This window comes from Rhyacophila brunnea, unplaced genomic scaffold, assembly GCF_057557595.1.
Source record: "Rhyacophila brunnea isolate RB1 unplaced genomic scaffold, BYU_Rbru_1.0 scaffold_22, whole genome shotgun sequence".
In the NCBI taxonomy this organism is placed as follows: Eukaryota; Metazoa; Arthropoda; class Insecta; order Trichoptera; family Rhyacophilidae; genus Rhyacophila; species Rhyacophila brunnea.
In genome coordinates, this window is record NW_028232882.1 from 33,854,044 (window position 1) to 33,879,626 (window position 25,583).

General features: G+C 33.5%; 1 protein-coding gene across 1 annotated transcript in view; it reads right to left on the bottom strand.

Annotated features, from left to right (window-relative positions):
• The window catches only part of LOC147070483 (uncharacterized), a 49,328-nt gene extending 29,473 nt beyond the window's left edge, over positions 1-19,855 (bottom strand). Inside the window, exon 1 of the mRNA XM_085949517.1 lies at positions 19,539-19,855. The gene's annotated coding sequence lies outside the window, so the exon portion shown is untranslated. The remainder of the gene's footprint in view (positions 1-19,538) is intronic.
• Between the last annotated feature and the right edge of the window lie 5,728 nt (positions 19,856-25,583).

Sequence of the window (25,583 nt, forward strand, 5' to 3'; positions counted from 1 at the left end):
AAATACCAAATAGTATTATGTGCCATTAACATTCAGTGAAGGGATATATTATGTTGAATAAAGTACACTCAACATTGATTTAAAAATGTATATTAATTAATAATATTACAAAAATAATATATTTTTTAATAATAATCTCTAATAGTGGGATTGCAAAACTGGAAATTTATTAATATGATCTCGAACATTTTGTTTAATAAATTCTGGTATTTTTGTTGATGGCGGTTGCTTTCCTCTTTTATCGTGTTCAACACACAACAGACTTTTTAGATAGTGCAGTAGTAATAAATTTTTGTGAAATATTTAAGGTATTTAAAAAAAATACTTTACACACTTTAATAGACTGACCATCTAATTCAAAGTAGTATTGACGTGTATGATTTCTTTTATCGATCCTTTTATCATTTGTTATTCTCTTCCTTTTTATCGGTACGGACTTTACATTTAACACAACAAATTGCCGTTTGTGGTCAATGTTTTTTCACTTTTCCAAAATGCCTTGTGAATTTCATTTCTATGATGAGCTGAAAAATGTATGGAACATTTAAGGCGACATTCTGTCTTGCAGGGTGCAAGAACTCTTTGTGCTGGGATAGTTTGTGTTTTAATCGTACGTTCCTCTCCTGCTGCTACTTTTTGTTTTCTAATGTTATTTTTCCAATTTAATGGATTTCTCTTTCTTTTTTTTCCCTTTCTCACATTCAGTTGTGCTTCGTCCACGATATTAGTCAAATTTTGATTATCTGTATCTGAAATTTCCGAAACTGATACATCTGATTCAGAACCATTCTCGCTTTGATGGTAATCAGGATCGTCAGCTATACAATCTTCATCGATATATGTAGATGTTTCATGTACAATATTAATGTTATCGCATTGGAGAAGATCTGAAGTCTCGGAAGCGAGAGTGGGTTGTATTGGTTCAACCGATGTTTCCAACACTTCATAGTAAACGATGTTACCACTCTGACCAAATGCATACAGATTATCATCACACACAATATCACTATGGCTTATTTCTTGATAACCAGCCACAGTTTTGTCGACATAAATCAAGTCATCCAGAGGTGCATTTATTTGCCTTTCAATTGATGAACTCCCTGCATCGAAAACGAAAATGACCCATTATCAATCTTAAAAAATAAAAATATGAATACTGTATTTTTGTTACACGGATCTTTTGTCAAATCAAATTAATGGATTTAATACTATGACATTCGGCTAATACAAAATTAAATAATACTATTTCCAAACTCGAATAATCGAGCTACACTATTATCTTAAATATCAGCCAGGTTTAACGTACAATTTAATAACTTTTTTTTTTTTTTTAACAATTTAATAACATTGTTTGATTTCATAAAACTGATTATAAATTCCTACCTTTCGTTTCTGAATCGTTGTTTGACACTGCGGTAGTAATTCATCACAGTCATCAATAATATTATTGGTTTGTATTTTCACTAAGTCCAGAATACGTTTACTTCTCTCCGACATTATTGTAATTAACTTTTCTTATTTGAAATAAATGTTTCAATACAAAACTGTTTCAAACATTCGCACAAAGGAGTTAATACAACAAAAATGTGCGGTCGTCTGTCAAGTGTCAAACATTGTTCGTACTAACTCCGCAAGATAACACTTAATACTGTTTAATTGTATTGGTTGTTTCGACTGAGTGGACTTAATATCAATAAATAACAAAACACCCACAACTAAAGAGTATTAAAAGACTTAAGTATTCTTTGATTCCAAAATCAAGATGCACTTAATATTCTTTAAAACGCAATATCTCAGGAAATAATTGATATATGAGTTAATACTGTTTACCATGGGAAAGAAGAGGCAAAATCATGAAGTTTAGTGCAATAAAGTGACTTTTGAAAATTTTGGAGTTAATACAGTTCGGTTCTAGGGTACAGGTTTAGGTACCAATCGATGCGCAAACGGAAACGATGAAATTCGTGCATAAATAATGACAAATTGCATTATACAAAAAAATTGCAGGCAAATCATTACGTTTAATGTAATCATACGATTGCATAGATCGGTCCTTAAGATTGGGGAGTTAAATATAAAATTATACAATCAACAAACATTATGAAATTAATTATTGGCAGTCAATCAAATATTTTACCTCAAACATAATCTCTAAAATGGAAAACCGCTCAGTGATAGAGAATATAATATGAAAGAAGAGTGGTTTAAATGCTTCCACGATCACTTTGAGTAATTTGAAAACAAGGAAAAAAATATATAATGAATAGAAAATATACCTTCGGCTAGAAATACGGTGAAAGATAGAATGTCAATAACTCAATTGAAAATTTTAAACCAATTTAATAGAATTATTAACTATTTTTTTATAAAACTTTAAAAAAATCGCCTTAAAAAACTGCTTGGCACGTCGGACAGTTGAAAAATATTATTTGGGAAATTTTGGCACGCGTACGTAAAAAGGTTCGCCATCCCTGATCTAATACATAACTTAGATTGTAAATAGTCTGACTCGTCGCAACTGACTCATAGTACATTACCTACCTACCTAGCCCAGCTGCCAACAAAACCTTAATGCGGTCCTGAGCAGGATTGTAATCTATTCCAATTTCTTTACAATATTTACTTTATTGTAACTATGGACAAACTTTTGTCATGCATTTGAATGTTTGGTTATCAAATTCAAATATCAGCATTGAAATAACACTGTTGGAATGCCAACGTAATGGTTCTTCAAATTAAGGTTTGATAAAATCACTAATCACGATAAAAATACGTTTGTAAGTATGTAGTTAGTGTAGTATTTATGTGGTTTGTAATTATTAACTTTTTTAATATTCTAGTTTTCTACTGAATATGAATATGACACACAAGTCAGTAGCGGATTAAAACTCCTAGGTACCGAGCTTTGCGATTTGGTTTATAAAATAGCGAGAGCTGTGCGGCTGGTCAATGCACTCCCTAGAGATGTAGACATTTTTAGCGATGCATTGTATATTTTGTTTTTAAAATTCTATTTTATTGTCTAATTTGTATTTTTCATTACAGTATTGTATTATTTTTAACTCTGGGGTTTCGTGGAATACAATTTAGAGACAGTTACGTCCCGTGGGGGTAGGCAGATTAACCGTCGCTTTGGGGCGGCAAATCGCAGAAAATCATTTGGAATAAGTATATAGAAATAGCTACCTAAACTTAATAATAATGAAAATATATTTCCATTTAAAATAATCATCTCACTGGTTTTATCGGGTTCGCGATATCTAGTTTAATTCCGCTGCCCTTCGACGTCCTTGGTGATCAGAAACGACACGTGCAGATTTGCGAATCACATTTCTTAGATATTGGACCCGTGAAAGGATGATAAAAATACTATATAATAAAATGAGGTGGCTTTTTGGCACTGACGAGGGGCGGCATTTTATCTAGGGACGTCACTGTTTAGAGAACACTACTGTAGAACATAACACTGCCCTTAACTTTCGGGATACTTAGGGGGGTCCACTTCAGGAGGCACTGAGACAACTAGACGCCAGGACAATTAGGCGCCGCACTGTCGAATGAGATAACATCCATTAAATAAAATGACGTTCGTTACGGTTTGATACAAAAGTAGAGTGGAAGTTTAATAAGGTTCTAGTTACTACTTAGTAGCTCAATTCATTTTGCTCTTAACATAATGCTTTTTATTACGGATTGATAATTATTATACCTGGCGCTTTATACAAAAATAGTAACAAGATAAAAAGAACTTTTTATATACCTACAACGTTTGTAAATTTCCTGTTCAATTATTATGCTCAATATGCTCAAACTTGTACTTGATATGAAAAACAAACAAACAAACAAATATAGAATACTGAAATATCATTTTGATTTCCATAGTAACGCACGTATATATTAATAATTTAGTTGCTAGGACCACCCACTTAGCAACCAATAATAGTGGATTGGGTTATGGATTTCTTCCGAAATAACTTTTCATACAAAACAGAATAAACTGAAAATGAATTCAATTCTACTTAAAGATGGCTAAAAGTATTAAAAGAATTTATTGGCATCGTGTTCTGGTATATTCTAAAAGTTTCAAATGTCTAGCTAGTCGGGAAGTTAGTTAAAAATCGATTGCAAGATTTGTACTGGATAAACAACCACCGGACAAATAAGAATACGAGCTAATAAAAACGTTGTAATAAAAGAACTCTCTCTAAAGAAAAAGTCTCGTTGGAACTTAATAATATGCACAATTAAATCATTATATACGTGTACATATTTAAATTCTCACCAAGTACTTATTAAATAATAATATTAAATGTATATTTTAAAAGTAGGTAAGTACATATAATTTACGAACGTCTATTTATTTTCAAATTTCATTCGATTGCATGGCGCCCAGTTTTCCGGCGCCAAATCGTCCTAGACCACTTCAGTATGTGGGGACTATGACCTACCACAATTGTATCATTAGCCTTCGATAGTAGATAGAAGGTAACACTGAAATAAGAAGAATTAATTAACTTATTGATTACTTCAATTAGTTAAACTATTTATCTTTTCTTATCGTAGGGCGTAAAACCCACTTAACGCAGCAAGTGTGGCTCTCGCGCAAAATTTCACAAGTGGCGCGTAAATCAACGAAAATACAACGTAATCAAATACGCCAGCGCCCACTGGATTTGACGACGCATTATACGCGCCCGCCGCATGAATCATCGTTTTTTCGCGAATCACCGCTTCTCGGCGATACGAATGAAAGAAAATACAATGGAGTCCATTCATTGAACACAGCGAGCAAAATCACGCTCTGGACGGCGTCGTCGATCGACGGGCGAGAAGCAATTATATAATAACAGAGATCTCATTGTTTAATTTTATTGCATGTCCTATATTTCGCTGGTTGAATAATGTCGTCGTAAATATTAATTACAAGCCCCGAAATAATATAATATTTTATTGCTTTGTTATAAGAGGCGCTGTAATAATAATTATTTTGTGCTGTTTGAGCCGCTTATTACATAGGTGAAGGGTAATGCGCGGGTGGGAGGGGGCCTACTCAGTAGTGAGCGCGTCGAGCGCTTTCTTGGTGGGCTTTATGCCTAGGTCTTTGCAATATAAATCGTTGTTTACTAAACTAGTACCTCACACAGAGCAATCGATATAAATGGGTGGTTGGTTACACAAACAAGTTCCTTACGTATATGTGTCTGTTTGTTCTAACTACGCATATACCCACACCATAAAATTAGTGAATATTTTGATTTTGTTTGCTCTATGTACACTGAACTGACAATAAAATAACAAAGGCATACTGGGACAAAACTACCCGTAATATATGATAAACTATTAGAGTAGTTTTATGGCGACTCTTTCGTATATATTATATCAGTGGCGAAGGGTGGAGGTAAGCTGTTAAGATCCAACATAAATAGTGTACACTATACTTTGTTAGTCTTACGTATTTTTACCACGTTTTTCTTAGCTCGTATTCTTGTTTGTCCGGTGGTTGTTTATCCAGTACAAATCTTCCAATCGATTTTAACTAACTTCCCGACTAGCTAGACATTTGAAACTTTTAGAATATTGAATACGTGTATTAATTAAGGCGCTAAGTACCAAAAACATGAAAACTGACATTTTTAAAGAAAAATGTTCTACATACCAACGCCAATAACTTCAATTATAGTCTAAGTGCCTCAAGCAAGTCAAAAAAATACAGCAAAATAATTAAACCTGTCGACGTTGTAAGTCCGTTGGCGTGTTTTATTTAGTATTGTGTATTTATTAAGTAGCACTGCAGTGGTCAACGGCATTCAATATAAAATAGCTGACGATGGTGTGTTGACACTTGCTAGTTCTTAATACCTAAAATTATAGAAGCTGCCGTGATTGATTCACACTGTAAAACTACATTTTTCAAAAGGTCTGCTTCATGAAATTTTACTGCAATGACTCGGTATTTTGTAACTACAGGCAATACTACTTTTTGGTACTTAGATCCTTATTTAATACACGTATTCAATATCAGAACACGATGCCAATGCATTCTTTTAATACTTTTAGCCATCTTTAAGTAGAATTGAATTCATTTTCAGTTAATTCTGTTTTGTATTAAAAGTTATTTCGGAAGAAATCCGTAATCGAATCCACTATTATTGGTTTGCTAAGGGGGTGGTTCTAGCAACTAAATTATTAATATATACGTGCGTTACTATGGGAATCAAAATGACATTTCAGTATTCTTTATTTGTTTGTTCGTTGCAAACTAGCAAAAAAATGATTTGTTGACAATTGCCTTATTTGTCCTAAATTATTAATAGGTACATAGAATTGACAAGTTTATATGATTCAAAAGAAAATTTAAAAAGTTATTTTTATCTTGTGATTATTACCATGTGTAGATAGTGTTTGTTAATTATTTTTTTTGATTCAATTGTTAAGCTCTTCTTAAGGGGGGACGTGCGCCGCGTAGCACATAAATTGACAAACGATAAATGAAGTAGGGAGTAAGATCATGTTAACGCGCGTGTTTGAACATGTACCTAACTGAAATAAAATATCTTTTTTAAAAACGGTACATGTTCAAACACGCACGTTACCATCATGATCTTACTCCCTACTTCATTTATAGTTTTTCAATTTATCTCTACGGCCGTATGTTGTAGCTTAGTCACTGGGAAATGCCAATAGAAATGGCGTATTTAAAAAAAATGCTACCTTATTCTTAGGTCAATAATTATTATAAAGCAAACATTATTCGTAGAATATTTATCACATTTGAATGGTCAAAGACATGGCTTATAATAAGTATCTTTAGATTTATCCTAAAATGTGTAAATATTGCCCATTTTTTGAATAATAAAATGCCTAATTCTTGTCAAATTTAGGATCACAGAGATTATCAATATAATTTTTTATCGTAAATATTTCACTATAATAATGTCAAGATAAATTTTACTAATGGTTTTAAAAATGTATATATATAAAAAACTGCACATGGACGTACTGAAAAATGATTATATTCTAAAACATTAGAGCGAGAGGTTTAAAAGAATACTATGTTATGTAATAAAAATACTTTTTGCAGTCATCAACTGTTTAAAATAAATATAAAAGATAATAAGGCTTCAAAATTATATAAATAAATTATCTACAACGTTTAAGGAATGTCCAGGGTTATGCTCTGAAAATAGTATAAAACCTCCATTTTGACGCTGAGCATGTGGGCCGTTAATCTAAGCCATAGTCGATAAAAGATTTTAAAAACCCCATCCTCTCACAGTACCTTTAAAATCAATAAAAATATATTATGGACATTTTTTCAAAATGTATCCCACCCAAATTAATTTTCTGTGTGCGCGCCTGAATATATTGTTTTAAATAATAAGTTTCCCACAACAATTGACCATACAATTTATTGATAACATTGTTTGCGATCATATCAGCTGTGAAGTTATCTGTCATAGGGCAAATATTTTTGTCCAAGTATATTTTTTTTGTTATCAGTGCACAACGACAATTAATTATTATTGAATTAACATTAGTACATACCTACTTTATTTGTTTCACATTATCATAATTCGATTTTCAAATTAATTTTGAAATTAAATAACAAAGACAATACAGACCTACAAACTTATCTGTATAATGGCCAAAAATGGAACTACAAACTACCATAGGACGCAATTTTGAAAATTTCATTCGAATGTCAGATTTTGTCCAGTTATGCGTCAATTACATTGAGCTACTTTACGAGCTGTTTGTTGGCGATTTTTAAAGTGGGCGATTAAGCTACTGCAATTGTGATGATGACACACAAAACTTTCCATTCGCCGAGAAGCCAACAAGCTAGCGACTATTTTGACAGAACGTAGTTCGTTTTTTTACCGGGAGGACGCTACTACGCTTTACTGCGTAGGCCCACACGCCGAAGTGTGGCGTGTAAAGTTGACCAGCTTTCAACTTTTCTCGGTAGATTGTTTACAATCTGCTTGTTAGCTTGTTCGATGATGATACTGGGCGACTTTACAAGCAAATTGTCGATTCGCCAACAAGCAGCTCGTAAAGTAGCTCAATGTCGTTGACGCTTTACGAGTCTTGATTATGTAGTTTTCGACAGTGGCTCGCCCATCCCATTCTTCAGATAAGCTTGTAGGTCTTTAAATACCTAACACTAGTTGAGTGTAACACAAGTTGATGTGCGGTAGCTTGAAGAACTAAAATCCCCTCTCGCGTTACAGTATTCATTCCCCTCACCTTGAAATCATGTGACGTTTCTTATAACGCGGTATCAGTCATTTAGACGTGTTAATAATGGCAAACGTTTTGAAAGGTGACAGCAGGAAGATTATAAGTCATCTTATCTCATACTGTGAAAAAGAAAAACGACAAAATAAGCTCATTCTGCCCTTCAACAACGTTATCGAAATAGTTGCCGCGATGACAGCTACAAAACACACTTGAAATTTTAATGTTGCCATATAAAATTTATCCTAAGTTTCTGGGAAAAAATTTATGTACTTATATCATTGTATTTGAAATTTTCGAAAATATATACCTATTTAAGGAAGTGGGAAATAATATCTTTCAATCCTGGCAATACTCTCACAATACTTCGTATTCGAAAATTATACGTGCGCCGCCGCCAAGCATCACGTTAAACTTTTCGCTCTCTATTGACAATATTAAACGAGGAATCAAAATAGGTAGGTACTACAAACTATAAATAATGTCTTTGACGGTATTTGTTATTGTGTTTTTTTTTTATTGTCGCAGCGTGTTCTTGGTCCCTGTCAGAAGATAAATGACTCTATTACTCTCTTCTCTCTTGATAATGAATGGTCTTTGCAACTATCACTTCCGAAAGTAAGGGAGAGGAGCTTTTGGTACTCCTTCACACTGTGTTTGGAGTAGGAAGGGATTGCAATACCGAATGTAAATGTCAATACCGGTTTTTCAGTATTTCTTATTAAATACCGGTATATCTTAAACATTAAAAAACAGAAGTAGGTGCTTATCAATAAATATAGGTAGCTATTAAAATCTTTTTAGAATATTATTTTATAGCAAAAACCTACATACCTACATTTATTACGTTGACATTAAAAATATGTATTGATCATAATTGTAGAACTAGTGACTTTTTACGAATAATTTGATTATATTGATAATTTTAATTAAAACCCTCAAAAGTTCATCAAGTGCAAATAAGTCCAGGCAGTCTGCAGGCTTCTTAAATTCAACGCTTTTACAGTCATCAATAATTATAGAATAATTGAACATTTTTGTCATGGATGTTTTCTATTTCGAAATAATATTATGATATTTCATCGCGACAATTACTTATATAAATATATTTGATATTTGTTTTTTGTTTTTTTTTCATCTCTGTTGGATTCACTCAATTATTTGCATTTTAGCAGCACATAACTTATAATTCATTTTCAAAAACGTAAACGAGTGTGCTTTCTTAATACCGAAAATTCCGGTATTTTGGATTTTTAAAACCGGTATTTTGGTATTGATAAACACTGGAATACCGGTTTTGAAATACCGGTATTGAAATCCCTAGGTGTAGGATGACATGCTCTGCTGGTTACTTTGGATGATAAAAAAACCACGAATGGTGGAGAGAAAAACGGCAATATTTAATTACTGGAGAATGATATTTGAATGAATTTCTCGTAAATAAATATTTAAAAAAATGTAAACAATATTGTGCAGGTTATAAGTAGAGGACAATTTGATCTTCAATCGAACATGATAAAAATGACTTCAACAGACACCGTTCGCCACTGTATGGAATACACAGGCACTTTGTATTAATTAAATGAATACAAATTACTTCAGTGATATTTATATTTCTCATAAATTCATATATGTATCCGGGATATTGATAATAATATCCGTTTATTGATAACGCAAAATGATGATAATTTAAAAAAAAAATAGCACTGTATAAATAGCAATATGCTTTACCAATATTACTTATTATTGTAGTATTAATTTTTGTAAAAACATTACAATGCATGAATTGTTACTATACTATCAAATATCAACCAAACATTTTGTCATACATCCTGAGACTTCCTTAGATAAAATGTCGCCTCTAGGCAGCGCCAAAATGCCGCCCCATTTTTTATTCAGTATTTTTATTATCCTTTCATGAGTCCACTATCTAAGAAATGTGTTGTGTGGATACATTATTAACAAATATCAGACTGTAATTATTCGCAAATTTGCACGTGTCGTTTCTAGTCACCAAGGATGTCGAAGAGCAACGGAAGTAAACTAGATATCTCGATCCCGACAAAACCAGTGAGCTGATTTTTTCAATTGAAAGGTGTTTTCGTTATTAATCAGTTTAGGTAGCTATTTATATGTATCCCAAATGATTCTCCTGGATTTGCCGCCCTTTGAGTAACTGCCGCCCCCAAGCGACGCTCAATCTGCCTACCCCCACGGGACGTCACTGCATACATAATTAAATATAAATTATCAGCTATATATCTATTTATTTTCTTATTACTACATATCTTTACCTTACTATTGAAACCTCGTAAGTCGGTTTGAGAAGAATATTGAGGGGAAGAAAAAAAATATTAAAAACAATATTTTAAACACCCCTCTAATCGTTGAATCTGCTAACACTGGTTGTGAGATACGAGGTTTTAATTCCATGTTTGAAACTACGAGACTTACAAGTTTTTAAAATTTGTCGATAGATTGACAGCATACTTGCCTAGAGAACCGAGGTTTTAATATGATTTTTAATGTTTTTTGTTTAAATTTTCTTGAACAAACTTCATTTACCACGTTTTTCTTAGCTCGTATTCTTGCTTGTCCGATGGTTGTTTATCCAGTACAAATCTTGCAATTGATTTTTAACTAACTTCCCGACTAGCTAGACAATAAATCAGAACACGATGCCAATGCATTCTTTTAATACTTTTAGCCATCTTTAAGTAGAATTGAATTCGTTTTCAGTTAATTCTCTTTTGTATGAAAAGTTATTTCGGAATAAATCCGTAATCCAATCCACTATTATTGGTTGCTAAGGGGGTGATCCTAGCAACTAAATTATTAATATATACGTGCGTTACTATGGAAATCAAAATGACATTTCAGTATTCTATATTTGTTTGTTGCAAAATAGCAAAAAAATGATTTGTTGACAATTGCCTTATTTGTCATAAATTATTAATACATAGAATTGTCAAGTTTATATGATTCAACAGAAAATTTAAAAAACGTGGTAAATAAAAAGTTGTTTTTATCGTGTTATTATTTTTCCATAATATCGGACTTACGATGTCTCAAGGTGACGATATATTAATACAAGTGAATATCATTTGATCTACTTTTATGCGAGGTAATCAGGTATCAGTTTAGTAAATATGTAGTGGAAAAAAGTGCAAAGTTAGAAAACGTATAACTACAATATTTTCAATATCGTGTCATACATAATATTATTATAGATAATATAGAAGGAACGCATGTCTAGGCCATAATAATGTTGAAGGTCTCGCGGTGTGTTTACGCTAATTGCTGCTAAACAGGTGAAACACATTTTATCGCATCTCTGAATACATTATATTTTAGACGTGTTAGAATTCGCTTTCAAAATATTTTAATTCGTTTTATAAGTGTGCTTCCACTGCCTGGTTGTACAATATTGTGTATGAATAGTGAATACCTATCTAATTTGTTTTTAGACGAATTTTCGCTTTTCTGTGTCTATTTTATCAGGGCTCAAAATGAGCGGAGCGCCGTTCCGGCAATCAATATATCGGCAACATTGTCGTTCCGTCTCGTGGAAAAAAATATTTTACCGTTTGAATTAAAATGGCCATATTATAACAAACAATCAAACACACCTATTTTTATAAAATACATAAAATTAGAAAACTGTGTTAATATTTTCACAAAATAAACGAGCGCTCCGGTTCGTAAAATTTTCCATTTCGGGTGATGATTTTATGCTATTGTTGTAACAGACAATAAAGGCTCGATGACATTGAGCTACTTTACAAGCCGGCGAATTTACAATCTGCTTGTAAACTCGCCCAGTGTTATCATCGAACTAACTAACAAGCAGATTGTAAACAATCTACCGAGAAAAGTTGAAACTCTCTACTCGCTGGCGTGGGGGCCTATCTGCGTCTGCGCAGTAGAGCGATAGTGAAGAACCTGTCGGTAAAAAATCGAACTACTCAATACTTCCTGTCAAATAGTACCAAAAAATGACGGTTTCAACTCGCTAGTTTGTTGGCTTCTGAGCGAGTGGAAAGTTTTGTTTGTCATCATCACAATCGCACGAGTTGACTCGCCCGCTTTTAAGCTCGCCGACTAGCAGCTTGTAAAGTAGCGCAAAGTCATCGACGCTTAAGGCTATACCTCAGTTAAGGCATGATTTAAAAAGATCGTGGCTAGGCGATTCGCGGATTGCGGGTCGCGGATGCAAATGACGCATGCCGAACGAAATATAATTTGTCATATAAATCCAACATGCGTCCATTTAATGTTATACAACTTGCTCCTGCTTGTTGGGGCGACGAGCTGACCGGCACTTGAGCGTGCAACCATGGACGCCTTGGGCAGAATCCTTAAATGGGGGTTGCTGAACAAGCTGACCTTTGCCCCGAGCAAGACGGAAGCTGTCCTCCTCAGGGGTAGTTCTCGGGTCAACATAACTCGACGGCCGCCCACGTTTCGTTTTGGCCAGACCTCAGTGCGTTTCTCCGAAAGGGTTACGTATCTGGGAGTAATAATTCTTGATGACAAGCTGTCTTTCGTTCACCACGCCAAGACGGCCGTCTCTAAGGCCAATTCGGCCTATCAGAGAATGGCCCGAATGGCGGGCAGCAATTGGGGACTTAAGCCTAGAGCCCTTAAGGTTGCATACGGCGCAATTTTCATGGGAATTGCCGGTTACGCCTCCAGCATTTGGCATTCCCGAGTAAACTCCTTAACTATCGTGAGACGCGCACTACTAAGCGGGCAGCGACTTGCGCTGATCTCGCTTACCAAAGCCTACCACACAACTTCTACTGACGCGCTTGCCGTACTCGTGGGGGTGCTACCCCTCGATCTGCATGTCCAAGTCAGAGGATCGATCACCCTCCTCTTGAGGGGGATCAGAACAACACTCGCCGGTGTCCATCTGACACCACCACAGAGATCCGAGGACGTTCCTTACAGGAAGACTGTAAGTGACATTGTGTACAAGACCGCATTTGCGGCATGGCAGGCGAGGTGGACCGCCTCCCCCAAGGGGCGGCACACTTACCGTTTTTTTCGAGACGTATTCTGCAGGCACTAAACTAGAAAACTCCAACCTTCGCACTGGATTAGCCAGTTCCTCACCGGCCATGGCAACTTCGCCGCCAGACTCCACGAGTTTGGCTTGATAGTAGATGGGCCGGGTTGTACCTGCGGGCATGACCACCAAGATGTTGAACACATCCTCTGGGATTGCCCGCTTATGGAATTCAAACGAGCGGAGCTGTTTGCCAGGGTCCGTCCTCACATGGGCCCAATTGGTCATGGAGATCTGGTAGCAACCGAAGCCAACTTTGCGGCATTTGAGAAATTTGCAGCGTCGTATGGGGAGCGGGATAGTCCCGACTCTTCTGTAGACTCATCCATTTCAATTCGTGACACTCAGTATGCGGGTACACAAAGCGCTTAACGTCAGCGGACAGCTGAGCCAGTCCAAAAAACAAAAATTTTCTTTCTTAACTTTTTTCTTTAAGCACTACGGTGCATGGTTGCAGCATCAGTCCCGTGCGGCTCCGTCTCGCGACGGAATGAGCACTTAAAATCACTTCTTTCAGACAGGTTTAAAGCGTCATAGAAAGCGGCCGTGCATATCCACGGGTGTGCATATATGACGGGTGGTGGTGGGCACTTTAACGTATGTTCTATTAGTATCGAATAATAATAATATATTCATTGACATGTTTTCTTTTTCAAGTAAATGGGTAACGTTTTTTAGTCATATTTACACGATTTAAAAATAATACCTCCGTCACCATCACGAAGCTAATTGACGTATTCACACCTCGACATTCGCTCTCCGATTGCCAGCGAGTCCAAAATTTCGTCGCGCCTATAGTTGAAAATTATTTGCCGTTTCACTGAAGTATCGTCTTAACACCTTGACGCCTTCTTTCAATAATAACTTCACGAAGCGGCTTCTCAATTCTCTCAATTGGGGAATAGATTTGAAGAATCTAGTAGAATCAGAAGTAAACTGGATGTCATAATCGGAAAATTATCGAATAATTAAGTACCTAATCTGGTTTGTAAAATCATTTATTTTATGAATTTAGAACTATGACTGAAGTTTCTTCAAATCTTTGCCTCAATTGTCCAATTGTAACAATTGGGGCACCTCTTAATAATATTTAGAATGGAGAATAGCCGAATAGGCAATACACCAATAATCGAGCAAGTAGATTTTAAATCAATTGAATAAAATTAAGGTTCAATTGAAAATACCAGTATGCATGTAGGTACAGTCACAGCATAATAATGTATCCAAGAGAAACAACAAAAAACACACAGCATATCGTCTCTGTTCTGGCAGAACACACTTACTGGAGAATACAAGTTTTGAGTAATTTGAATTTGAAGTTGTTAAAATGTTTGAAATGGTCTATCATGTCTACTGCCTACCGTTAATAAAAAATCGGCTAGGTACATGTTCAAACACGCGCGTTAACATTATTTTACTCCCTAATTCAATTATAGTTTTTCAATTTATGGCTACGGCCGTATGTTGTAGCTTAACCACTGGGGAATGCCAAAAGAAATGGCGTATTTCAAAAAAACACTACCTTATTCTTAGGTGAATAATTATTATAAAGCAATCATTATTCGTAGGATGTTTATCACACTTGAATGGTCAAAGACATAGCTTATAATTAGTATCTTTGGAATTATCTTCAAATGTGTTAATCTTGTCCATTTTTTGAATAATAAAATGCCTAATTCTTGTCAAATTTGGGATCACAGAGATTATCAATATAATTTTTTATCGTAAATATTTCACTATAATAATGTCGATATAAATTATACTGATGGTTTTATAAATGCGTTTAAAAATTATTAAACGTAAAAAATCTTAACACCACTGCACATTTATGTACTGAAATATGACTATATTCTGAAACATTAGAGCGAGAGGTTTAAAAGAATACTATTTTATGTAATAAAAATACTTTATGCAGTCATCAAATGTTTAAAATAAATATAAAGGATAATAAGGCTTCAAAATTATATAAATAGATTATCTACAACGTTTAAGGTATGTCCAGGATCATGCTTTGAAAATAGAAAAAAAGCTCAATTTTGACTTACGATGAGCACGTCCGCCCTAAAGTAATCGTAAAAAGGATGACTTTTGTTTATTTATTAAGAAGGTTTCCAGACGGTAAAGTTTGAAATAATGAACATTTTGGTATAACTAACTCAATATGTCATTTTTTCGAATTAGTGTCTTCTGCCAGAACAGTGACGAATTTAGGCGAATGGAATTTCACCATGTGACATAGGGTAAAAAGACAGGAAAACGCGGCGTGGATGACAAAAAGATAATAATTATTATGATCGTTATATTTTACCAGCTGTTAGGCCCACCGGGCCGTCCGACCTGGTCGCCACAAAGGCCTTGTTTGATTTAATAAAACGCATTTTTTGTAGTACTTATTCCACTTTTAATCAATAAATTAGGACCGGTTTCCGTCCGCCTCAGAGGGATATTTTCAACTGAATGTCCCTCGGAGGCGGACGAAAGCGATCCTAATTTATTGATTAAAATTAGAATAAGTACTACAAAAATACTGCGTTTTATTAAATCAAACAATAATACAATGCAGTTATACCATGAATTATTGAAAGTTAAGTTAAGAAAACTATACCTATCTGGAAATGCGTTTGATAAAGATTTGATTTATCGCTCATTGTTTCAGACTTCTTTCTAACGGATATTGTCGTCTGAGAATGCCATACGTAATATAAGTGTTTGTTGTATAATATATATAAAATAGCTTTACAATTCAATTTAAATTCAACCTTCGAGAAACTCGCATCGACTGCATTCACTGTATCAAACCATACTGTAACAAATTATTGACTGACATAATATAACCTGCTATATATATATTATATTAATTAGCTTCTAATAAAGTCAGTTTAAATATAAAAGATGTTTAAGTATATGAAAATAATCCCGCCGTTCCATAACAATCTGTACCTACTGATTGATTTCTACTAATCGATAAAATATCTTGTGGTAAGTTTTCCAATCGTCGTGGTTTACTGGACGCTCTGCTGCTGACCCATATCTAAATATTATTATAATCTTGAAAATCGTAATTTCTAGTTACACACACTCGTCATAATAATATTTATAATAAATTGGTCTTTGGCCTCAGAAACATGATTACGTCCGTTTTATTTACACGACATTGATTATTTATACAATATATATTTTGATTTCATTTCTTACACACAGACATCCTGGTGATATGAAACACAATAAAGATTAAGATGCAATAGGGCAAAGGTATATTGATTCACCGGTGCCAGGGAATTTCCCGGTATTAAAATTCATTCCCTTTATAAAATATGGTATCCTGGTAGGTAGGGATTACAATACCGGTATTTCAAAACCGCTTTTCAAGTTATTGAGTTCCAGGTTTTCTAGCAGGAATAAATTATAAGTTTATGCCATAAAAGTAGATGAAAATGATTAAAAAGACAACAAGTTCCGACTTTGATTTAACATTTTTAAGGGTGATCAATTTAATTGTATGAATAAAGTTTATTTTGCTATGCAAAAAGCAGTAAGCAAAATATATCTTTATAAAAAATATTGTTCTATCAGGGTAGTCAAATAAGAATATTAAGTACTCGTAGTCTCAAATAAAAATAGATTTTTAAAATTATCACTTTCTTTGATTTTCTTCGCCTTTATTTTATTGATTTAAGGTGGTAGGTACTTGTGTCAAATTGGGATATTTTTTCTCATTATTTGTCAGCAGTGGGAACGAAATTGGTAGTGACAACCGGGAATAAACCTGCTCTGCTCCATCCCGCTCCACAATCCCTATAATCTTAAATACTGAAAAAAACTGAAATGTTGAGAACCACAATCTTTTCTTGGGGTAATTCCGAATTAATATTAACAAAATTTAGAGATTATGGATACTATTAGCAAAATTGATGATATGTTGTGTTAGGAGTAATTACAATCGAAAAAGAAAGATAAACCTTCGGTGAAAGTGCAATAAAATCAACTTTTGAATAATTTCTGAATTACCCCAAGATATTTCGTAATTTCCCCAATGCCAAAAAAATGAAATTCTCAATTTAAAGAACCCAACTATATATTTAAGAATCTATTATATTATATTTATCATAAATCTTTTCATTAAGTAAACAAAGGTATAACAATAATGGCAGTAAGTTTAAAACACTTTGAATAATTAACCGAAATATATAACCTCTAGTCATCTCATAGAAATTCCTGTCGGAATTACCCCAATACACCTTATATTAAATTTAGTGTATAAGATTAATGCTGCCAAAACGCAAATGTATTGACTGAAATTGACTAAAGTTAAATAACAATAAAACAAAATCCCTCAAATATACTTATAGAATTGTTGCGATGAATTAACATATTTCGAAAATTAAAATATTCTGTATCTATTGATCCAACATTGATAATACATCCAACAAACGTAATTTTCCTGTACCTGGACTTATAGTATTTGTAAAAATCAGCAGTTTTAAAATATGATGACCCAATATAATAAATGTAGGGAGGTACGTTCTTTACGTTGCTATAAAATAGTGTTTTCGATAGACTTTAATAGCTATACTTATTGATACTTACTTCTTTTTCTTACATAAAAACAGAACATGACAAAACAGAACAGTGAAAAAACAGAACAACCAGGGGAAAATAAAACATCCATTTTTGTGGAATCTATTTATTAATTATTAAATACTTATAAAACTTTAGTTTATAAACGAAATATATAAAAATATTTAATATTTTAAATTTTTTCAATTTTTAAGTGAAAATCATCAAATGTTTATTAGGAATATATAAATATTTTTTACAAAACCGTTATGTATTTTGAAAATAATGCATTTTTTATGTAAGTAAGTATAGAGATTTTCCAATATTGTCATGCCATTTATACAGCTGATAAAACATGCTGTGTGCTTTATCAAAATGTTCCGTCTCCATAAATGACATCTTTGTTTAATTCTGAGAAGCAGATCACGAAGCTTTTTGGGTCATCAGCTTCCGTATCATGCAAAATTTTATACACTACATAATATATAAAAATGCATTATTTTCAAAATAACGGTTTTGTATAAATATGTATATATACTTACCAAATAAAGAGTTGATGATTCCACTTAAAAATTGTTTTTTTTTTTAAGTATTACATATTTATATTTCGTTTATTTAATTAATAAATAGATTTCACAAAAAATAAATGTTTTAATATTCCCCCGGCTGTTCTGTTTTGTCACCGTTCTGTTTTGTCACTGTTCTGTTTTGTCATGTTTTTTGATCCATGCATGCAATCTTGCAACTTGCATGATAATACATGTTTACATGTGCATGTTATTGTTATGGCCGCGATAATACGTACTGTCAGCAGTAAATGTACGCGTAAACGGGGTATCAGGGGTAGTAAACCTGGTCCCTACCGCCCACTAGTAGGCGTTCCAGCTTTCATGGTGGGCGGTAGGGGTTTTAAAAACACTTTCATTATATTTTCATAAAATTATATGCAATTTCATCAGACTTCATGCTTATATGTATGCAAAGTATAAATACAAATATAGTTTTAACTACAGTAAGTTATTTTATAAAGATTTATTCTGCCAAACTTAGCGAAAGTGTGACATAAAGTATTTGGTAAGTAATTATTATTATATGCTTTAACTTGCTGTAACTCTGCTTTATAAATTTCATAAACTAAAGTTACTTCCCTTCTTTATAAATCACCAATACTGTGGGACTGGTGGGCGGTTAGAAAATTTTACTACTAACAGAGATACAAATGTGGGCGGTAGGTATAAAAAGTTTGACTACCCCTGGTATATATTGTCAACATTTGGAGCCATTTCATGCTGACATCAATCAACGATTTGATGCTATTCTTAAAATGAACATACCCGATTGGGTTTTACGCCCCTTTTCAATTACAAACACAGAGGAATCTATAAAATTACAAGAAAAACTTAATTATACAAGTAGCAACGAATGAAGAATCGAAATTTAAATTCAAATATAGCTATACTTTATCCTGGATATATGGGACAGTGGGCCAAATAACTTTGGGAATGTATGCTCAGAGTGACAAGTAGACCGAGTAGGTACAGCATTTTGGGAATCACTGAACTATTTAATAATAATACTAAAATGCAATAAATAATGTGTGTCTAATTAATTACGAATTAAAATGACGTTATTATTCGACTGCAAGAGTTGTAATATTTTTTTCACTTACCATTTATTTTGTTTTGTTTTGTTTCAATGACATTCATTCAGAGTAATAATAAATGATAACCAACTTCTGCGAACACTTGATTATTATAACTTTTGACTGAAAACATGTGCACTTTTTTTAAAAACAGATGTTAAACATAATAATTTATCGAATGATTGTTTTTTTGTTTACGTATTATCCTTCATAATATTATGGATTCACTAATAAAACAGCGCGATGTTACAAAAATGTTACCGTGTACATTGTAACGATTTAATTTATTTTATAATTACACCAAATATTAAGAATCCGTCTTCCTCGATAAGTCGACGACAACTAAAAATGATGTAAAAATAAAATTAATACTTGAACAACTTTGATCTTATTAGAGTTCGAAGTTCAATATAAATACCTTATCATCTTTTACGTTGATAATATTGAAGTAATAATTATTTATTTATACATAGCATATAGTCACCAAGAATAGTCTTATATTTATTCAGCGTACCTAAGTAAATTAAACATAGGTACCTACCTAAATAATAACATTATCATTATTATACAAGCTCGCACACGAGGGGAAGGTATTCGGGTTCGGAACCCCCCACGGATAAATAAAATACAAATTATTTAAGTAAATTGAAAATAAAAATAGAATATTATACCAGATTTGCTTGAAAATCAACATTCTGGTGTTATGTACACTTTTTCTTAAAAGTAAGATAAATCTTACATGCTAAATTTCTTACCTGGATTAATTTTTAATTTTATAATTTATTTTATTAGTTAAAATACAAAATTCTTTTTCGATCTTTGCTATTATAAAAACAATGTAAAAATGTTAGAAATAATTATGAGATAATTTTTTGAAATGCTAGTTTCTAGACACTTTACAAATATGAAAAAATCTAGCATTTATTTTTATTCTGCCATCTACTTTATTTTTTTATCCTATCTCGCATGTGTTTTTGTGAATGACAAGTTGGCAAAACTGCGTGTTAATAGAAGACCTGTATCGCCATCTTAGGCATACGATATTTGTTTTAATAGTATGACAAGACAAGACAGCACGGACGACACAAACGGACATTGATGATCCTAATAATCATGATGACAGTGCGATTCACATTCGATAACTACTTGTGAATACGACAGGTCACAATAACTGGTAGGTGTGAACCCGTAGCTATAGATGCAGACCAAGTATTCATCGCTAGGGTGTCTGGGTATGTAGAATGTGCCCTGAAAATTGCGGGGGGAGCCCGCGGTTAATGATATAAGTAGTACGCGGGGTAAATGCCGAAGTCAGTGACACCAGCTGCTGGTCCCGCCCCCTCCCGCCACCTTAAAAATTCAAAAATAAATTGTTATGTACTTTTTTTTAAATTAACCTCCCCCCTTCCCATTCAATTTTTCTGTGTGCGTGCCTGATTAGGTATCACATGGAGGTGTCCTTACATAGCGGGCGCGCTCACAGGAGTTGTATACGAGGGCGGTCCGATTGTAGGCCGTGAGCATCATGCTAAATCTATCAACTGCTAAATTAAGGTCTTTCAAAGCACGCGCGTTGCGTTGCAGTTACTTCCGCAGAACATAACTTAACTATGTCGTCGAACCAGCGGCCTCTAGGTTTACCTTTCGGATAGTATTTTATACCTTATTGGTACCAAATCCTAGATGTAAGATTGATGGGTACCACTGGATGTAGTCCTAGATGTAGGATTACCCTTGCGCATTGATATAGGTAAGGTGAGTGTTCATGCTGTTGCCCTCCGCCCAACGCCACGTCCGGCATCTTTCATCCGGCAGAAAATCATCCGTCCGCTCATGAACTCGAGTGTTTGTGATGCGTTTGTACCAGTGTATCAGTAAGATTCTGTCGAAAGATCGATTCTCAAAATACAAAAGCCGATACCCTTGAGTATCGGTTAAGTTCAATGTTTCAGAGTTATACTTGATCACAGGTAGCACGTACGCATTGAAAAGCCGGCCTTTGGTCCTTACAGAATACAATGGTGACCCACATTTGTTGTATTTTGTACTAAAACCATAAAAAAATCAGATAATTAATCAGGTAGGTACATTCTCTTAGAGGTTTACATTAGTATCTTATCAATGTCTGTAGAGAATTGAAGATTAATATTAATTAGTGATAACAATTAATATACCGAATTGAATCACCTACCTAAATATTCATTGATATAGTAATTAGTTGCTTATCGGTTATTGGTTATTACATTTTATGATTCATATCTGAGAGTGTTTCATATGCACTGTCGGACAATACGAATTTAATTTGCACTTTGCCCCAATGCCTGATTGCTCTAATACATGGCCCCCACATCCTGAAGCGGGCCCTCTACCTATCGCTAAGGTTATGGGCAGTGTGACGTTCTACAATAGTGTTCCCTAAATGGTATTAAACGGAACCCCAGAGTTCCACAAGGTAAAATTAAGGGCATTCCGTGTATTTTTAGCGATTTTGGTATTGTTAAATAAATCTAATGGAATCATTCAGTGGAATCATTCTAAATATTAAACGCACTAATGGCAACACCTTTTCTGGTAGCCAAGTAACGTGCGACCCATCACCATATTTGATAAAAAGCCATTTGTATTAGTCAGAAAATACATTAAAAATAAAATCCTACATGTGAATTATCATTTTTAATTATATTATTCATCATACCTATCACATCACATTCCATCACACAGCAAAATAGTTTAAAATGCTTGGAAAATAGCGTCGCCGGCAACTTTTTTTGCTATTGGAGCAAATTTGTGGTATGTGTTTATCTCGCTTAACTGGTCGACTAACCATGCCGGGTACCCCCTAAGTTCGGGCTCCCAGGCTAGAGCCTTGTCAGCCCGTTTTTTTGAAATACGCCATTTCTATTGGCATTTTACAGTCGTTAAGCTACAACATACGGCCGTAGCCATAAGTTGACAAGCGATAAATGAAATAGGGAGTATGTACCGTTTAAAAAAAAGATGTTTTGTCGGTTATGTACATGTTCAAACACGCGCGTTGACATTATGGTAGTCCCTACTTCAGTTATCGTTTGTCAATTCATGGCTACGGCCGTACTATGTTGTAGCTTAACCACTGGGAAATGCCAATATAAATGGCGTATTTCGAAAAAATATTATCTTAATCTTAGGTCAATAATTATTATAAAACAATCATTATTCGTAGAATGTTTATCACATTTTAATGGTCAAAGACATAGCTTATAATCAGTATCTTTAGGATTATCTTCAAATGTGTTAATCGTGCTCATTTTTTTTTTAGTAAATATTTCACTATACACTTCAACATTAATTTTACTAATGGTTTTATAAATGCGTTTAAAAATTAATAACTCTAAAAAATCTTAACACCACTCCACATGGATGTACTGAAATATGACTATATTCTAAAACATTAGATCGAGACGTTTAAAAGAATACTATTTTATGTAATAAAAATACTTTATGCAGTCATCAAATGATTAAATAAATATAAAGGATAATAAGGCTTCAAAATCTACAACGTTTAAGGAATGTCCAGGATCATACTCTGAAAATACCATAAAACCTCCATGTTGACCTGCGCGGCGCACGTGGGCCGTTAAATAATTTTTAATCAGGTATTTTTGTTTTTTTTGTTAATTACGATTGATCATTTTCTATATCCGCTAGCGGTAAACGTATTATAATGATAAAACAGATGCCATATATTTTTATTATTTGTTGTATTTATCTAAATATTTTACATGGCAGCTGTATCAATAATTTAATGGCAACTAAATATTTATTTATTTATTTAAGAATACAAAACATTGTGGACATAACAAATCTAAATTCAAGACGTACACAACATGAGATTTACATTATAACAAATATTACAATATAGAATATAATAATAATAATAACACAAAAACAAATTAAATCAAAACATACTTAAGTACAATTTAATACGGAGAAATAAAATTTTGAAAACAAAAAACATACAATTTTACACAGAAAAATAAAGTTTCAAAAACAAAATGCAAAGTACATCACTGAAAATGTCTACGTCTTTAGGGAGCGCATTTACTAATCTTGCACCCCTCGCTAATGGTGCCTGATAGGCTTGACACGAGGAAACGGTTCCGATCCAGAATAAATCATGGCTGCGACCACGTAGGTAATTGGCAGGCGCACGTAAATTCAATATTAGTACGCACCTATCATAAAGTTTAATTTATTCCACCGTGAGGTCAAATGTGAAGCGGAATATAATTTAAATTTCATGAACAGCTGAGAAGTTTAAATATTATTATTCAATTTTTCTTTCAGATGTTATATTATGGTGATTAAAGTCTTACACGGTTGCCATATTTTTCACAGTTAAGTTCGTAAATTTAATCAACTAGAAAGGTGTTAGAATCAGCGTTCGAAATGGACAATGTTACGAACCGTAGCGCTATGTAATAATTGTATGTACGTAAGTATTATATAAACATTATAAACGTATTGTATATATTAGATCTTTTTGCTATATACTTGCTGAGATTATACGGTTAAATGAGATGTGGCATGCAATATCTGGGCATAGTATTGTCGGCGCCGCAGATGAAAATTGAGGTTTACCTCACATCCGATAAGTTTCGTATAAACTTAATTGCAATAAGTGATTATATTTCTTTTAAATAATTCACGAATCGTAATGCAATTTTTCATTTTACGAAACCGACGAACCTGACGAACCTGACGAACCGTTAATCTCGGGGACAGAAACTGCGCTCCGGTGCGTTCCAGTCAATTTCGAACGCTGGTTAGAATAATAATTAGAAATAAAAAGCCCATATTCATCTAACCTAATGATTCCGAACATGAAAATCTATTCCAACTACCTAACTCCATAACGCACAATAACACCGTTTTGTTATAATTCCAATGTAACTCCAATGTTGCACGGAAACGTCAACGTGTACAAGTGATGTTTTTTTTAAATGAAAATAAAAAAAAAATATTAAAACTATGGATTAGTCAAAAATCTCATCACAACAATATAGGAAACTAAAATAAACTAAATTATAATAATAAATATGACCATAATTTCAATTTCAATTTATTTATTTTACATATTGTGGACATTACAAATTATAAGTTTATGACGTTCACAACATGACATTTAGAAACAAAGAAATATTATTAAAACAGTTTTATGTACATAACACAAGAGATAGATCAGTATTAAGTTATTCTACAGTATAAATGTGTAAATACAAAAAATTTTAAGTATATAGGTACAAGGAAGTACACCGGATGAGTTAAGCAGATCCTATTTTAAGAATTTAAAAAACAACGTCCACCTAAATTCACCCTCACGTAAGTGGAATATATCAATATCCGAAGCGATTTCATTAAGCATGGTTATTGCCCTCCCAATTGGCATTACTAATGGCAGGTTAGTTCTGCACCGTGGGAGAACAAGCAACGGATGCCCTCGATTCCTAAGGTAATTATCAGAGACACACAAGCCAACACCACCAAGAATGGCAGAGTTCACATTTACGCCGCGTATAAGTCTGAAAAAATATGTAGCTAAATAAAGATCCCTTCTAAATTTTAAGCTACAGTATGTACCTAAGCATCCCTAAGAGAAAATCAGTCGGATAATATCCATACAGCCGAAAGTAAAAGAGTCTTAAAAATTTCTTTTGGACTCTCTCCACCATAAGGCCGTACTTCAATTGATGCGGGGCCCAAACGACAGACCCACTCTCAAGTCTGCTTCTAACTAAGGAGTTATAGAGAATTTTTAGTACCGTAACATCCGAAAAGACCCGGGAAGTACGCAAGACAAAGCCCAACATCTTAAGATAATAATTATATACCTAATACCTAATAAGATGGGAACTTTTAACCAATTCACATTTTATAACATTTTCTTAAAATTCCAAGTTTTTCTTTGACTTTTTTTTTTTTTTACTTTTAAATGTTTTCATTTACATATTTATTAATTAAGGCGTATGGGTTTATTCGCAAGAAAAATAACAATGCTCGAAGCGTAAAAAAACAAAAATCGTTTCGCTCGGC